This window comes from Microtus oregoni, unplaced genomic scaffold, assembly GCF_018167655.1.
Source record: "Microtus oregoni isolate MIOR12 unplaced genomic scaffold, Mior012 000000F_ref0000247, whole genome shotgun sequence".
NCBI lineage: Eukaryota > Metazoa > Chordata > Mammalia > Rodentia > Cricetidae > Microtus > Microtus oregoni.
This window is the reverse complement of record NW_024543059.1, coordinates 66143571-66159228: the sequence shown is the minus strand read 5'-3', so window position 1 is coordinate 66159228 and position 15658 is coordinate 66143571.

The following is a 15658-nucleotide window of genomic DNA, read 5'->3' as shown; positions in this document are numbered from 1 at the left end:
GGTGTAAACTAACCGTAATGACTATGATTGTGCCTTAGACATTGTTTTTGTAAGGCAGTACTGTATTTAAACATTTAAAGGTGCTGTATCCAAAGATTCTTTCTCATTTCAGTGTTCATACTATTAGAAGACATTGTACTTCAGAAATTGAGTATGATTATATTAATTATAAGGGACTAAATTCTAAACAGACAACAGTTATTTATCAAAGCAATAATCCTCTAAAACTAAAAGTCTGACATATCACAGACTATTAGAGGAACAGATAAAATTTTTATTAGTATCACAGACATTAAATATAAAATCTTAGTTTTATATTTAAGGTGGCAGGAGATATTTGAGTAATAATATTACACATTTTGTGCTAGAATAATATTACTACCTATTAGGCTAAATAAAATGCCCTATTTTCATTTCTTTAATTTTTATGTGGTAATTATGCAGTATAAAATACCTATGGTCAAAGTTATAATTCTATTGGTTAGTGATGATATAGATTGGAATATCCACATTTTAGGTTAGTGACCACATCAGTATTTTCTATAGAAAAGTTATATCCTTATTTCATTTTAATTATTGGAGGAATTTTGCTAAATTACAAAAACCAGGTTGGAATATATTTTCTTTCTGCATATCGAAACTGCCAGTGTATTATCATCTCTCTCCCATGCTCTTAATGAGCTGTTTTTGCTTTGAAGATTGTGTCTTTTATCTTCTTTCAGAGATCAGAAAAAACAAAACATAAGCCAACGCACAAACTTAATGTTTCTAGGTTTTCTTCCCTTCAGTGTCTGCCTCAGTGTTCTTTGATGTTTGCAATATTTTGCATTGTGTGATTTGGTGCTTTTTATCAATCATTAAAATTATCACAAATTGTTTTTTTTCAAGTATTGATGTTCCACATCCTGTCTTATCCTAATTTGGCAATATGGTTATGAGCATTCTTTGTCTTGTGTTGAATGCACTTTTGTACTTGTTAATCCTCTATCATCTAACCTGAAGTTAAGTACATCTACTGGAGTCTTAAATGATTGCTGATTTATATCTACAACTTCCACTTGACTAGTATGTACAAGCTCTTTGTCACGTTCCCATGTTGTAAGCATTCCACTCACCATCATTTTTACACCATAGAAGGGAACCCCCACTCTGACACTGTGGCTCTGCTTGTAGCATCTGTCTTCTGTTTCTACGCCATATCTCATTAATGACTGATGTGCTAGTCTAAATGAATATTGTTTATGAAAACTTAGAACGTGGTTGATATTTCTCTGAAGAGGCAGGAGGAGATCTCTTTATATGGATGTGCTGATGACTGGGGCCAGTTGTTTTAGAACAGGAGTTCCCTTATTTTTTAGGATTCCCACAATTCTCATCACCCGCATTCTCAGAGGCCAGCCTTTCCGTCATCTGCCATGAGGTCAGTTAATTTGTCATGCCTTTTCTTTTCCTCCTTGTACAATGGTCAGATGCTTTGGAGCTGCTGAGATCATTAGCTGCCATGTTTAATGCTATATTATTGTCTGGTAGACAAATGCACAATGCATTTGACAAATGTCTTCCATTGGAAAGTGATAAAATACCAGGTTCCACCATGTTCTTCCCTTCTGTCAAGTTCTTCCTATAGGGCCCCAAGAGTGCCACAACGCCAGCTTAGATTCTTGCCCATTTTGTGGTGTTGTCTTACTCTTTGGCCTTGACTTTACAGGGAGTGCAAGTCTTCCCTTGTGTTACTTTCTCCTTTTCTTTCTTATCAGGTCACTGGTTCTACAGGCTATCTCTGTGGCTTCTTTCGTTTATATGTATTTAGATAAAAAAGTTCTTAGTAATATGTTTTCATATACAATCTACAATATTTTGTTCATTGCCATATCTAAAATTTCTTTTTATCACAATTTACATGCAGTTTTCTGCAAGGATATATTTCCTCTAAGATAGCATGCCTACTTATTGGTATCATTTACCTCTAAATTTATTGTTTATGAAGGTTATATTGTGACAGCACAGTTTACCATTAGGTGTTTATTGACCTCTTCTGCATGGTGTGATATAAAAAAGGTTCCTTTAGAATCATACTAGTGCTCTAGACTTTCTTGTCTGAAATGAAACCCTCTGAGTGAAGGCTCTCTCAAACAAAGGCCCTGTTTAACTTCAGCATTATAGAAGGACAGGAAGACTTCCTCCATCTTCCCTGTGTTTAGGCATTTTTACATTGTCATTGCAAAGTCACAACAAACTACTATATTTGCATGCAGGATTATCCTCACTGTAGTAAATATAGTGCCACTTGGAGTCTCTGTCCCTTAATTAACTTTTATGAGAAGCACATGGTTAGTTATGTCACAATTAGAGAAAAACTTAAAGCTTGACTGAACTACAATACTAACTCTCAAGATGAGTGAGCTGATAATACATTCAAATGCTGACACCAGTCTAACCCATGTCGGTGGAAAAGGTGGACAATAGAGCAGTGTCCTACTGTTGGAAGTAAAAACATAACCACCTCCTGAGTTGGAAACACATCAGACAGTAAAAGATAAAGAATCTGAACAAGTTCTAATATTCCCAGTTTTTCCTGTGTCAGATCATCTGTGTCCAGCTGCTCCCGGCCACGAAGGTGTCAAGCCATTGTTTGTTATGTGTACTCTCACAGACACAAAGCTGAGAAATAGACTAGCGTTTCTCCACAGGTGAACTCTAATAGAGCCTCTTACATGCTGCAAGTACATTATATAAGTAATCGTACTGAAAAAGGACTTCGCTCCCAGACCATTTGTCCCTGGTAAAATCCAGTGTATAAAGTTACACCATGAAAGTTTTAAGAGCATGTTTGCTGATATTTTCTCTTTTTACTCTCTCTGGGGTTCATCTTATTAGATGTGCTACTGTATATGCAGCAATGTGTATGTAACTACTGTTACAGTGCAGCAATGTGTATGTAACTACTGCTACAATGCAGCAATGTGTATGTAACTACTGTTACAGTGCAGCAATGTGTATGTAACTACTGTTACAGTGCAGCAATGTGTATGTAACTGCTGTTACAATGCAGCAATGTATATGTAACTGCTGTTACAGTGCAGCAATGTATATGTAACTGCTGTTACAGTGCAGCAATGTATATGTAACTGCTGTTACAGTGCAGCAATGTATATGTAACTGCTGTTACAGTGCAGCAATGTATATGTAACTGCTGTTACAGTGCAGCAATGTATATGTAACTGCTGTTACAGTGCAGCAATGTGTATGTAACTGCTGTTACAGTGCAGCAATGTATATGTAACTGCTGTTACAGTGCAGCAATGTGTATGTAACTACTGTTACAGTGCAGCAATGTATATGTAACTGCTGTTATAATGCATCAATGTCTATATTACTCTGCTGTTACAATGCAGCAATGCATATGTAACTGCTATTACAATACAGCACACAGTTTCAGGTACAGCTGACAAAGTAGCATCCATTTTTAGCAAACCCATGTCTCCAATAGACCATAAGGACAACCCCAAAAGCCAGGTTATTGCAATTACTTGAAGATATTTAATAAATTTCATTAAAACACAGCATGTTATGACATTTATGGTATTTGATTATGATATTATAACAATTATGATGTTTGATTGAGCTGTCACACTGGCCTCTTGTTCAGGATAATAAAGAAGTAATGAGAAAGCATATTTGGGTTTAGGTAGAGCTGTGTACAGTGGGGGCACCAATTATTTAAACAACCTTTCTCTCCTCACAGATGCAACCCAAAGGTAACATCTTTCAACAGAAGGGTAAGCTGACAGTCTTCTCACAGAGATGTTCTTCCTACGTTATGATGCCATTCGTCAACTGCTTAAAGAACAGCTTCCATTCTAACATCTAGACACAGAACTGTTTGTTTCTGTAACACATTTAATTCTTTTCCCTCATTGCATTCTTTCTGAACACATAATGTTGATGCCTCCACAGAATATAAATAAAGACTACTGAGGAAAGCTTTTCTTTTCAACTTTAGACTCTCTCTAACCAGAGAACATGTTTATGTTCTGAACACCAGCATGTAAAACAAAGCAATGCTGTTACTGTGTGTGCGGGCTAGCTACCTGGCTGATTTTCTTATGCTTTGCTCTGAAATTTTAAAAGTATAAAATTACAAATAATCACAAAAGGAATATTCACCATGTTTCACTTGGTGTTTATTTTATGTGCAAAAAGGAAAACCAGAAAAAGTTATTAAATTGTGACACATTCTTTTCCATGTCCTATATGTTTGGGAAGATGGATATTGATTTGATTGTCTGTAGCAACACTATTTGAATACCTTTATGGGGAGCCTTATGACAATTCTGCACATGTTACATGTGAGTATTGTCCTTGATCTCTAGGATAAGAACAAATAAGTATTACTTATAGAGCTGATTTGGTAGTGATGAATTTCCTCAATTTATGCTTGCTTGAGAAATTCTTTATTTTGATTTCAGTTTTGAAGGATGATTCTGCTGAGTAGAGTCGTCATGACTGTCAGCATTTGATGCTAGCCTAGGAACTTTCTATTGGAGTTATGCTGGAAGTCTAATGGGAATGTCTTCATGGTTATTTACTCTTTCTCACAATTCTGAACAGGACATGTGAGTGAGCACAACACATGACAGTGATGGTCCATTTTGGGGTAAATCTACTTGGTTTTGCTCCTTTGAACTGCCTTATATATGGGTATCCATATTTGTTAAATTGTCTAAAATCTTTAGCCATCATTTCATTTCAATTTTAAGCTCCTGCTTTCTTGACCTTCTGAACTTATTATAATGGGAAGATTCAGTTAATGATATCACAGCTTATATGTTTTGTCAAGTTTTTGAAAAATCTTATCCCATGCCATCTCTTTCTTTTCCTCCTTTCTTTTATCTGACTAGATTAACTCAAAAGACTTGTCAGATTCCAAAATACTTTCTTTTCTTTGTTCTAGTCTGGCATACTAGACAAGAACAAATGCTATTGCATTGATTCTAAACTAGGCTCCAAAGTTCTGACATTTTAAAATATGTATATCTCTTTGTTGAATTTCAGATTCACATACCACTGTAATTTTTAAACTTATTTCTATTGCCTATCTGTGATTTCTTGGCATTTCACTGCGTTTTCTTAGGAACTTTTTTTTTTTTTAATTCTCTTTTGGATATTTCACTTTGAAATCTACTACTGGAAAATTACTGATGTTCTTTTTTGGAGAAGCCATGTTTTCTTTTATGCATGTTTCCCTGCACCAGCATACATTTGTATGCTCTGATAGTCACTTTTTCCTGTTTTATGGAGTAGCTTTTCTGGGACAGCAGTTTGCTGTTAGGTGAGATATAGGACATCATTTGGGTGGGTGCTTTAACTTTGGTAATAAGGGATCTCTAAATTTGGCTCTGATGTTATTTCATCTTTCAATGCTGTCAGTCTCTCTGAGTATATTTTTTGTCTAGACTACAGCAGTACATTAAGTTAGTTGTATAATTTTGCCATGGATATAAGACCTCATGCACATATGTCCCAGTTTCAATGAAGGGAACACTGTGACACTTGGTTACCTCCCAGTAGCTGCTACAGTCTCAGTTGTATGGTAGTACTATCTATCTCCAGATCCCTTGAAGAAAAGTGCCAGTAAAGCCAAGTGTTATAATCTCAGCATGCATGGTTCCTGAACCCAAACATGTAAAGTTTATTTCCTCTGTGACCCTTAATCAGGAGTTTCTATGGCACCAGCATTTATAAATCTGAAATTACAGAAAGGGCAAGTCTGAGTAGGACTCAAGCTTGTGGCTATGAAACAGACTAAAACTAAACCAACAAGACACTGAACAAGGGTACACAAGCCCATGATTCTGCTCCCATCAGGACACAGCTGCAGTTCCCAAGGAAAGGTGGCAACAGAAGTGACCTTTGTAGCAACTTGTCTTCTATAAAATGAAAAATTCCCAAAGTGTATTCTTAGGTAGCAAAACAGATAGGAAACTCAGCCAGCCCCCAGAATGGATGCACTGTAGGACCAAGGCATCCTCCAGCATTTAGAGGTCCCTGCCTGCTGCCATGATTGGAGCTTGTTGATACTGTTCTACTTGCTTGTTCCCTAGCAGAAATGGTAGGGACCCTATGGAAGGGTGAGGTTATAATTGGAACTTTCTGTATTATTTTCTTTGCATTGCTTTTCTAACTCTCCTTGCTATGAGGGTTTCAGGCATTTCTATGCTGAATTATAGAGTTCTCTCTCTCAATCATTCTCAAAATTCAGTTTTCTTCTCTTACTCTGGTTCCTGCTCTGTCAGATTCTTATTGAGCACATCCATAGTGGAAAATTAAATATTAAATGTCAAAATCTTGGTAGATGCTCTACTACCAATACTATTTTGGAAAACAAATCAATCACAGAGAATGACTTCAATAATTGCTTACTTTTCAGAAGGATCATTGACACTTTGAGTTTTGACAAAAGCTACAGAAATGACATAGACAGAATTGACTTATCCATGTAACCAAAATTAATGTAATTTTGGAAAAGTCAAGCACTTTGGAGATGTTCCAATGTATTCTGACTCAAGAAAATCTATTGAAAATATCGTAACTAATGCATTTAAGAAGAATCACTAATGATTAAAATAACAAAGAGGATAATTCATGAATGAATAAGTATTCTTCCACTGAATTGAATAAATTGAACTAAAATGATTTTTTAGAAAATACGTCAAAACTGCGAGATAATGGAGAGGAGCCCTAGACCTCATGTTCTAGCTGTGGAATCAACCTGTGTATGTGTTCTGTGGCTGAACAACTTTATATGTCACAGCATGTGCTATAAAGAAAAGAATTCAGAAGACAATGAAAATCTTTCTGCAAAATGTGGAGCTTGCATTTTTAAAAGAATAATTTAAAGAATATTATAAACCATAAAATGTATTTTGAATGTTCTGAGCTGCACAAATTTTCTGAAGGAGGACTCTAGTTTACATGGTTTATATGAGAAAGAAGAAAGCAATGTCTGAAAGAAATACAACAGGAATAAGCGGGATCTTGAGAATCATGGAATTGGATTTTCACTACAACAGTTACGTTCATAGAGGAAACAGAGTCTCTGGAGCCCTATCCACGAGCACATTCTCTGTGAGTAAGCAATTAGCAGCCAGTAGGATGGAGAGGCTGGTAATCAGATTGGGGCCTAGCTCAGTGTAACTGTGTTCTTATAAAACATGCAAATTTGGGTATAGAAACATATACAGTAGAGCACCATATGATAATAAAGGTAGAGGTGATGGGGTTGTAGCTGAGACCCTGGAAAATCAACCCCAATAATAAGTAGCTCTTGAACTTCTGACCTCTAGAACCATGAAGCCAAAGTTTCTGCTGTTAGGGCCCTTTTTTGTGATATTTTGCTATATCTGTTCAAATATTCTGAAAAAAAATGTGTGAGACTCACAAGTGACTTGAATTTTTAGATGTAGTTACTTAAGCTACAGAAGATGTATTCAGTTATTAGCTATTAAAATAAGCTTTTGGAAGCAAAAGGAATGTGAGTGATTTATAGTCAGCCAAAATCTATGTATAATATTAGAGCAATTTTATGAACTAATACCAGAAATGAAAATAGAAACAAACCACGGGTGAGCCAGTACTATAAATTAATCATAGAATTTATTTCTTTTTCTTTTTCTGCTTTTACATTTTATGCCTGTATTTTATTTTATTGATATTTTTCATTTTGTCTACAAGCAGAAAAGTACATATGTACAGGGACAAGAAATATTTTAAAATTTATGAAACAATGAATAAAATTATTCAAAATAAACTCATGCCTATTTCCTTTGATTTCTGTATTTAAATAGCTTGATCCTTACTTCTCTGTTCTATATTATCCAAGACTTTTAATTAAAAAACTAATTCTTCCTACCATCTATTACTAATGATTTACTTATTTTCTTATTTATTTATTATCTAATATTTATCCCTTCTCTTTCTTCCCACCAAGCCCTCCTATGTAGCTCTTCTCACTCTTCTTCAAACTCATGACCTCTTTTTAATATTAATAGTTATTGCATTAATATATTGACTTGTATATGCACATATTCCTAAATATAACCTGTTAGGGCCAACTGTCACTGGACAACCAATTGATGTGCTCTTCCCTGGAGAAGCCCACCTCTACTGCTCTAAACTTTACCCAGTTGCCTGTCATTTTTCTGTACAGTTGAGAAGGAGGCAAACAGCAGTCCTGCCTAGCTATGACACCTATGCACCACATCAACTACCAGCACGGCACAAAGGGTGCAATAGTTGCACACATACCTTGGTGTTAAACAAAGTGTTCTCTCATATGACCTGAAACATGATCCACAAGGGAGATACCCTGACTGGTGTTGGAAACCTCAGTCACTACTCAGTGCTACTGAAGTCATAGTTATTGGAGGAGAATTTACAGATGCTAATTTGCTAAAGCAGCAGAATCCTAATAATGGTCTATAACATGTCTGTATGTCCACAGTTCAGTGTAGTTCTCACCCCTCATCCAAGAAACTTCTCTTTGCAACAGACAGAGACTACTACAGAAAACCACAGCCAATCAAAATGAAGACTGCAGATGTCAGTTCCAACAGATACACCTATGAAATAGTCCTACACTGATAACTCAGGGTACACCGTGGAAGAGGGAGGAGAAAAAATTTAAGAGCCAGGGGATCAGGGAGTTGGATGTGAGATTATGTCTCTTTATAACATCAGAAGCTATACCCATAAAGCCTCAACAACATAACCACCAAAATGTGAGCTGAGTAAGGATGACACCAATGAACACACCAAACTGCATGGAGAAAATCCCGGGAAGCCTCCACCTTATGAATGGTTAAAAAATAATTTTTCTGTAGCCTGCTTTTCTTGGCTATACAGCTGAACTGTGTGTGTGTGTGTGTGTGTGTGTGTGTGTGTGTGTGTGTGTGTGTGTAGGGGGTGCTGTTTGAGTTTAACGCTGAGAAGGGAATGCAGAAGAAGAGAACAGGAGCCAAAGGAGAAGTGAGGCATCGCTCAAAAGTCTCTGGCAGCCTTGTTTCTTTCTAGGGTGATCTGGAGGTGAGATGGAACTGCAGAAATGCGCTGTTAGGTTAAGCAGGCTACCCTACTGTCGAAACAGCCACCCTAGAATGAATGTGATCTTGTGCCAGGTGGCTCCTTGAGTCAATCGTTTGAAGCGTCTGATGGGACAGAGCTATCTGGTAACATAGCACTCAGCAAGGGTAACATCAGCACTACATAGCAGTGTCTATCAACCATAGGAATACCAAAAAGTTTATGAATTGATTTTTAAAAAAGAACATTGTTTTAAGTTTCAGATGAATTATGTCATATGTTTAAAAACTTCTATAGATGAAAAACTATTTCTTTCATGAATAAAATATCTACCAATTGAAGCCTTTAGATTTTTAGAACACCATTATGTTCACGTTAGCATTGGTAAAGTCAGAGTTCATCTCTCCATGTAACTGTCCATGAGATGTTGAGTGCTACTTACTACATTTACAGACTCTGATAAAAAAAAAAACCTTTAAATGCATTGGTCTAGCATACATTCTCCTAAAGAGAAGGCTCTGTGTTATTTCGTAGCCACTTATCTCTTGCTATTATTCAAGAGAATTTTGGCTGTTCCCTAACGATAATTTACTGTAAGTCAGGTGCCATTGATATCATAAATTGTGTTCTTACTTTACTATTTATAAAGTATTTTTTTAGGTAGTCACTTCACTCTTCTGCCTGAGACCTCAAGTGCTTTCTGTGTTTCAGGTTTGTAAAGATGCTGGTCAAGTTTACTACACATATTGATGAATTAGTTTGTGGAGCATGTGCTTGAATCCTGCTTCATTCCCAGTTTCTAGTCTCCTAAACCAAAAGATGATTCATTTTACTTACTTAGTTGTTTCCTATGATCATCACTGAACAAAATTTTCATTCCTTGGTCTCTTTTTCTTTAGCAATAGAGAATTAAATGCTCATAACTTTTGCATCTAATTATAAAATTATCCCGTATTCTTGATGTGATATTTGCTCATTTTTATCTCATCATCCTTATGCTTTTAATTTTATTTTGTGAATTTTTCCTGATTATTGACCTTGTTTGCTTATCCTTTAATAGCATTTTTTTGTATGTTTTGTAGCAACAGTTTCTTGTTCATTAGGAATTATTTCATCACTGTGGTTTGTTTTAGTCCAGTGTAATAATATTTGCTATTATCCTACTTCCCTGGGCTAACCGACTACTGTCCCTGGTCACCCAACAGTGTCGGGTATGGGTTCAATCTTATGGTTTGACTTTAAGTCAAAGAAGATACTCCTACAAGTTTACGCCACCCTCACCCTAGCATATCTTGCAGGCAGGGTAGATCAAAGGGTTTATGGCTGTCTTGGTTTTTATTTTCTCTTTTGGTGGCATGGGGCCTACATGGGTCTTCACCAGGTCCTCAGAGTATAGATTATGGCTTCCAGTTTAGTGTTTCAACAGGACACTTGCATATGCAAATGAGAAGCTCACTGAATCTTGGGCTCATTTCCTTTTGTTTGTCTAGTCCAACATCTGTGTGATAGTTTCTATTTCGTCTTAATTGTATTTTGCTTTATTATTATCTGTTAGAAGCCTGTACTTTTTTGGTATTTTTTTTTTATTGAGCTGTACATTTTTCTCTGCACCCCTCCCTGCCTCCTCCTTCCCCTTCAACCCTCTCCCAAGGTCCCCATACTCTCAGTTTATTCAGGAGATCTTGTTTTTTTCTACTACCCATGTAGATTAGATCTATATATGTCTCTCTTAAGGTCCTCATTGTTGTCTAGGTTCTCTGAGATTGTGATTTGTGGGCTGGTTTTCTTTGCTTTATGTTTAAAAACCACTTGTGAGTGAATACAGGTGATAATTGTCTTTTTGTGTCTGGGTTACCTCACTCAAAATGATGTTTTCTAGCTCCATACATTTGCCTGTAAAATTCAAAATGTCATTATGTTTTTCTGCTGTGTAGTACTCCATTGGTTAAATGTACCACATTTTCCTATCCATTCTTCAGTCAAAAGGCATTTAAGTTGTTTTCAGCTTCTAGCTATGACAAACAATGCTGCTATGAACATAGTTGAGCACATGACTTTGTGGCACGATTGAGCATCCTTTGGGTATATACCCAAAAAGTGGTATTGCTGTGTCTTGAGGAAGGATGTTTCCTAATTTTCTGAGAAATTGCCACATTGACATCCAAAGGGACTTCACAAGTTTGCAGTCTCACCAGCAATACAGGAGTGTTCCCTTTACCCCACAACCTCTCCAGCATAAGTTGTCATCAGTGTTTTTGATCTTGGCCATTCTTACAGGTGTAAGATGGAATCCCAGAGTTGTTTTGATTTGCATTTCTCTGATGACTAAGGATATTGAGCATTTCCTTAAGTGTCTTTCAGCCATTTTAGATTCCTCTGTTGAAAGTTCTCTGTCTAGGTCTGTACTCCATGTTTTTAATTGGATTATTTGGTTTTTTTTTTAATGACCAATTTCTTGAGTTCTTTGTATATTTTGGAGATCAGGCCTCTGTCTGATGTAAGGTTGGTGAAGATCTTTTCCCACTCTGTAGGCTATTATTCTGTCTTGTTGACCATGTCCTTTGCTTTACAGAAGCTTTTCAGTTTCAGGCGATCACATTTATTAATTTTTTCACTCGGTGTCTGTGCTACTGGGGTTATATTTAGGAAGTGGTCTCTTGTGCCAGTGTGTTCAAGTGTACTTCCCACTTTCTCTTCTGTGAAGTTCAGTGTGGCTGGCTTTATGTTGAAGTCTTTGATCCATTTGGACTTGAGTTTTGTGCATGGTGATAAATATGGGTCTAGAAGCCTGTACTTCTAATGATAGGTAGAAAGGGAGTGCATCTGGGTGTGAGAGGCACTGAGGAGAAACTGGGAAGAGTAGAAGTACAGGAAACCATAATTAATATAAATTATGTGAGAAAAGAATCTTCTTTCAATAAAAGGAGGGCAAAAAGAATACAACCTAAGATGTGAGACCTACTTCTATGGTGATATCATAGCAATGCTTGTCACATCAGTATAACAAGACAGTGGCTGTGGACATACCCTGGAACTCTCTCCTCTCTCTCTCCTCCCTCCCTTCCTCCCTCCCTCCCTCCCTCCCTCCCTCCTTCCCTTCCTCTCTTTCTTCATCTTTTGCTTCCTTCCTCAATTCCTTCCTCCCTTTCTTCTCTTCTTCTCTTCGTCTCTTCCCATATCATGGTTTGGTTTTTCAGTATTTGGGATTGAATCCAGTATTTTGCAAATACCTGGCAAGCATTTCCCAACAAGATATATCCCAAACCATGTATTAACTTTTTAATGTGATATAAGGTCTGTAGTAAGTTAATCAAGCTTGAGCTCACTATGTAGCTAAGGAAGATTTTGAACTTGTAATCCTTCTTCTTCAGCCTCCCAATGGGATGGGATTATATCAGGGAGCTCCAAAATTGGCTGTTAGTCTTTTTTGTATACTAGAGATATATTTAAATTTTTCTGTAAATCTAAGTACTCTAAATCTTTGTATTTAAAAGATTCTAAGGGGGGGGGGACATAATAAAACAGAAGGTAGATTAAGGTAAAAAAGTAACAACATGAAAACATAATAATGAGTATTTAATAAGAATTAAAACTATAAGACATTAAATCAAAAAGCTAATGAGGTGAAAATTTATCCTGGACTCATGAATTTTAACATTAGTCCTGTTTTAAATAGAAATCAATCACCAAAATACAATTTAAATCAGCCTAATTACCACCAAGCTTTAAATGATTTATGGACGAGAAAAATCTAAAATATGTGTAAAATTTAAAATATCTATTCTTAACAATAAACAATGAATCTTTTCAGTTAAATTTTAATTCCAAAACTTATTACAAAGCTATAGTGATTAAAAACAGTATTGTAGTGACATAAGAAAAGATATTTAGATCCATGGAATAAAATTGTTAATGCAAAAATAAATAAATAAATCTATTATTAACTGCCTTATATCAAAGTACCAGGACCATCCAATGGGGAAAAAATAGTTTCTTTATTAAATGAACTGGATGCTCTCATACAAAAGATTTAAATTGGATCCTTTCATCGTATTAAATGTGAACTTTAAGTCAAAATTGAAAAAGCATAAAAGATTTAAATCAGTTGACACTATGTAATTCTAGAAAAAAATCATAATTTTGGATTCATCCTTGGATTTATGGATACAGTACTAAAATATAAATGACAAAAGAAAATATATAAACCTGAAAAACAATTCTAAATCAGAGAAAAAGCAAATGGAACTTCCTAAGACTAAGAAGCTTCTGCACAACAAAGGATACCCCCTTTCAGTGGAAGAGTCAGGCTAAAGAATGAGAAAAGACCTGCTCCTGCAGTACATCCAACACAAGGCTACTATCTGGAGGTCTGAAAAGGAATGGGAGAAATGATATAATTATATCAAAATCACAATTTAAAAACCATAAAAATGGGGCATGGAAATAAACCATGAGTTCTCCAAAGATGAAATACATATGTTTGAAAGACATTTAAAAAGCATTCAACATCCTTAGCCACTCAGGGAAATGCAAATTGAAATGACTCTATGATCTCATCTTACAGCAGTCAGAATAGCTGAGGTTAAAAACAATCATATAGACATAGTATTGCTATCATATAGACCAGTGGATGCTGGTGTGGATGAGGAGATAGGGAAATACTCGGTGTTCTTGGGAGTGCAAACTCTTGTAGATATGAAGTGAGGAAGCTCCTTCAAAAGGCTAAAAAACATGATTCAGCTGCATTTCTCAGTATGTATCTTAACTACTCCATATCCTATTCTAGAGACATCTATTCATCCATGCTCATTACCATTCTGTTCACAATAGCTATTAAAAGAAATAAACCTAGATGTCCATAAAATGATGGACATATAATGAAAATGTGCTATATTTAACAAGGGAATATTATTCAACTACTAAGAGAAATGAAATTATTAGGCTAATGAATGCTGCTGGAAATAATCATTCTCAGTGATGTAACTCAAACCCAGAAAGACAGATGTTATTATGCTTTCTCTCATCTGTGGATGTTAGCATTGACTTTTAAGATATATGTGTGTTTTATGTGGAGTAACCATAGAAGTATGGAAATCACTAAGGGACCATGGAGTTGGATTGACAGGTGAGGTAGCATGAACGTGTATAAAGGGTTAAAAAGAAATAATAGAACAAGAAAGAAGAAATTGAACTGGGTATGAGAGTGGAGGGTAGGATAGAGAAAGGATTAGGCACCCATATTCAAGTACTGGACTGAGCTCCTGGAGTTCAGTTGAAGAGAGGGAGGAGGGATCATATGAACAAGGAAGGTCAAGAGCATTATGGGGAAAACCACAGACAGCTGGCATGAGCTAATGGGAGCTAATGGACAATGGACCAACAGCGGGGGAACCTGCATGGGACCGAACTAGACACTCTGAATGTAGGTGACAGTTATGTGGCTTGAACTGTTTGTGGGGGCTGCCAGTCACACCAGGACCTCTTCCAGATGCATGAACTGGCTTGTTGGAACACATCCTTATGATGGCGTAGCCTAGATATGGGGTAGCAGGACTCTGTCCTACCTTACGTTGGAATCCCAGATCTTGTTGATTCCCCAAGAAAAGCCTTACCTCCTCTGAGTGGATGGGAGATGGGAAGGGGAAGAGGTGGGGAGTGGAAGAAGGGGAGGAGGATGAACTGGAGTTGGTGTGTAAAATGAAAAGTAAATTTTTGAAACAAAAAAAAAATAAAAAAGAATTTAATGAATGCATGTCCTACAAATAAAGGGATCATTTGAAGTCTTTCAAAGTTTAGTTTTTCTTTCAAACAACTCCTGTCAAGTATTTATGATAGGCAAGATCCTGTTTTAATGTATCAGTATCTGGGGACTCATGTCTGTTATTATATGTGGCTGAACAATATCAATTGCTCCTCCAGTCAGTAAGTTACTTGACTTATCATATACTACATGAACCCATTAATAATGGGAATTTTATAATGTATAAAAGTGAATGAACTGGATGGCACAATACAATTCTAATTTGTGTTCCTTTATTGAATTGTAGGTTTAATGGAGCAGAGTTGTTGTATACTGTGCGATAGGTTTGCACCAGTTATCGCTGCCCTTGTCAGCCACCAAACTGTAAACTCAACCCGTGCATCGTTACAACAGTAGAAACTGAACACCTTCATCATAACTAGGTCATCGCGCTCGCGTTGATCTTTAACTCTTCTACTTCATTGTGGTAAAAATTGATCAAACTCCAAAGGACCACCACTCCTGCCCAGCTCGCTTTGAAAGAGCAATCATACTCTTAAACACCAGAGTACTGTCATTGATTTTAGAATCAACGGGACATCAGGGCAAAGCTGGATCTCTGATTGACAGGGGAAAACTGGGTTAGAACATTTGAAACTTTATGAAACCAAAGCAGGTAAACGTTAAATTACATAAAGCCTCATCTCCTTTGGCTGTCTGCATCTCTGGATTGAGCTTAAAATAGACATGAAATGTTCAGCATTCCACCTCAGAAGTGTGAAATTCAGCCAAGCACTTGACCTTTAGCCCAATGCTCGGATTCCAGTTGAGAATCAA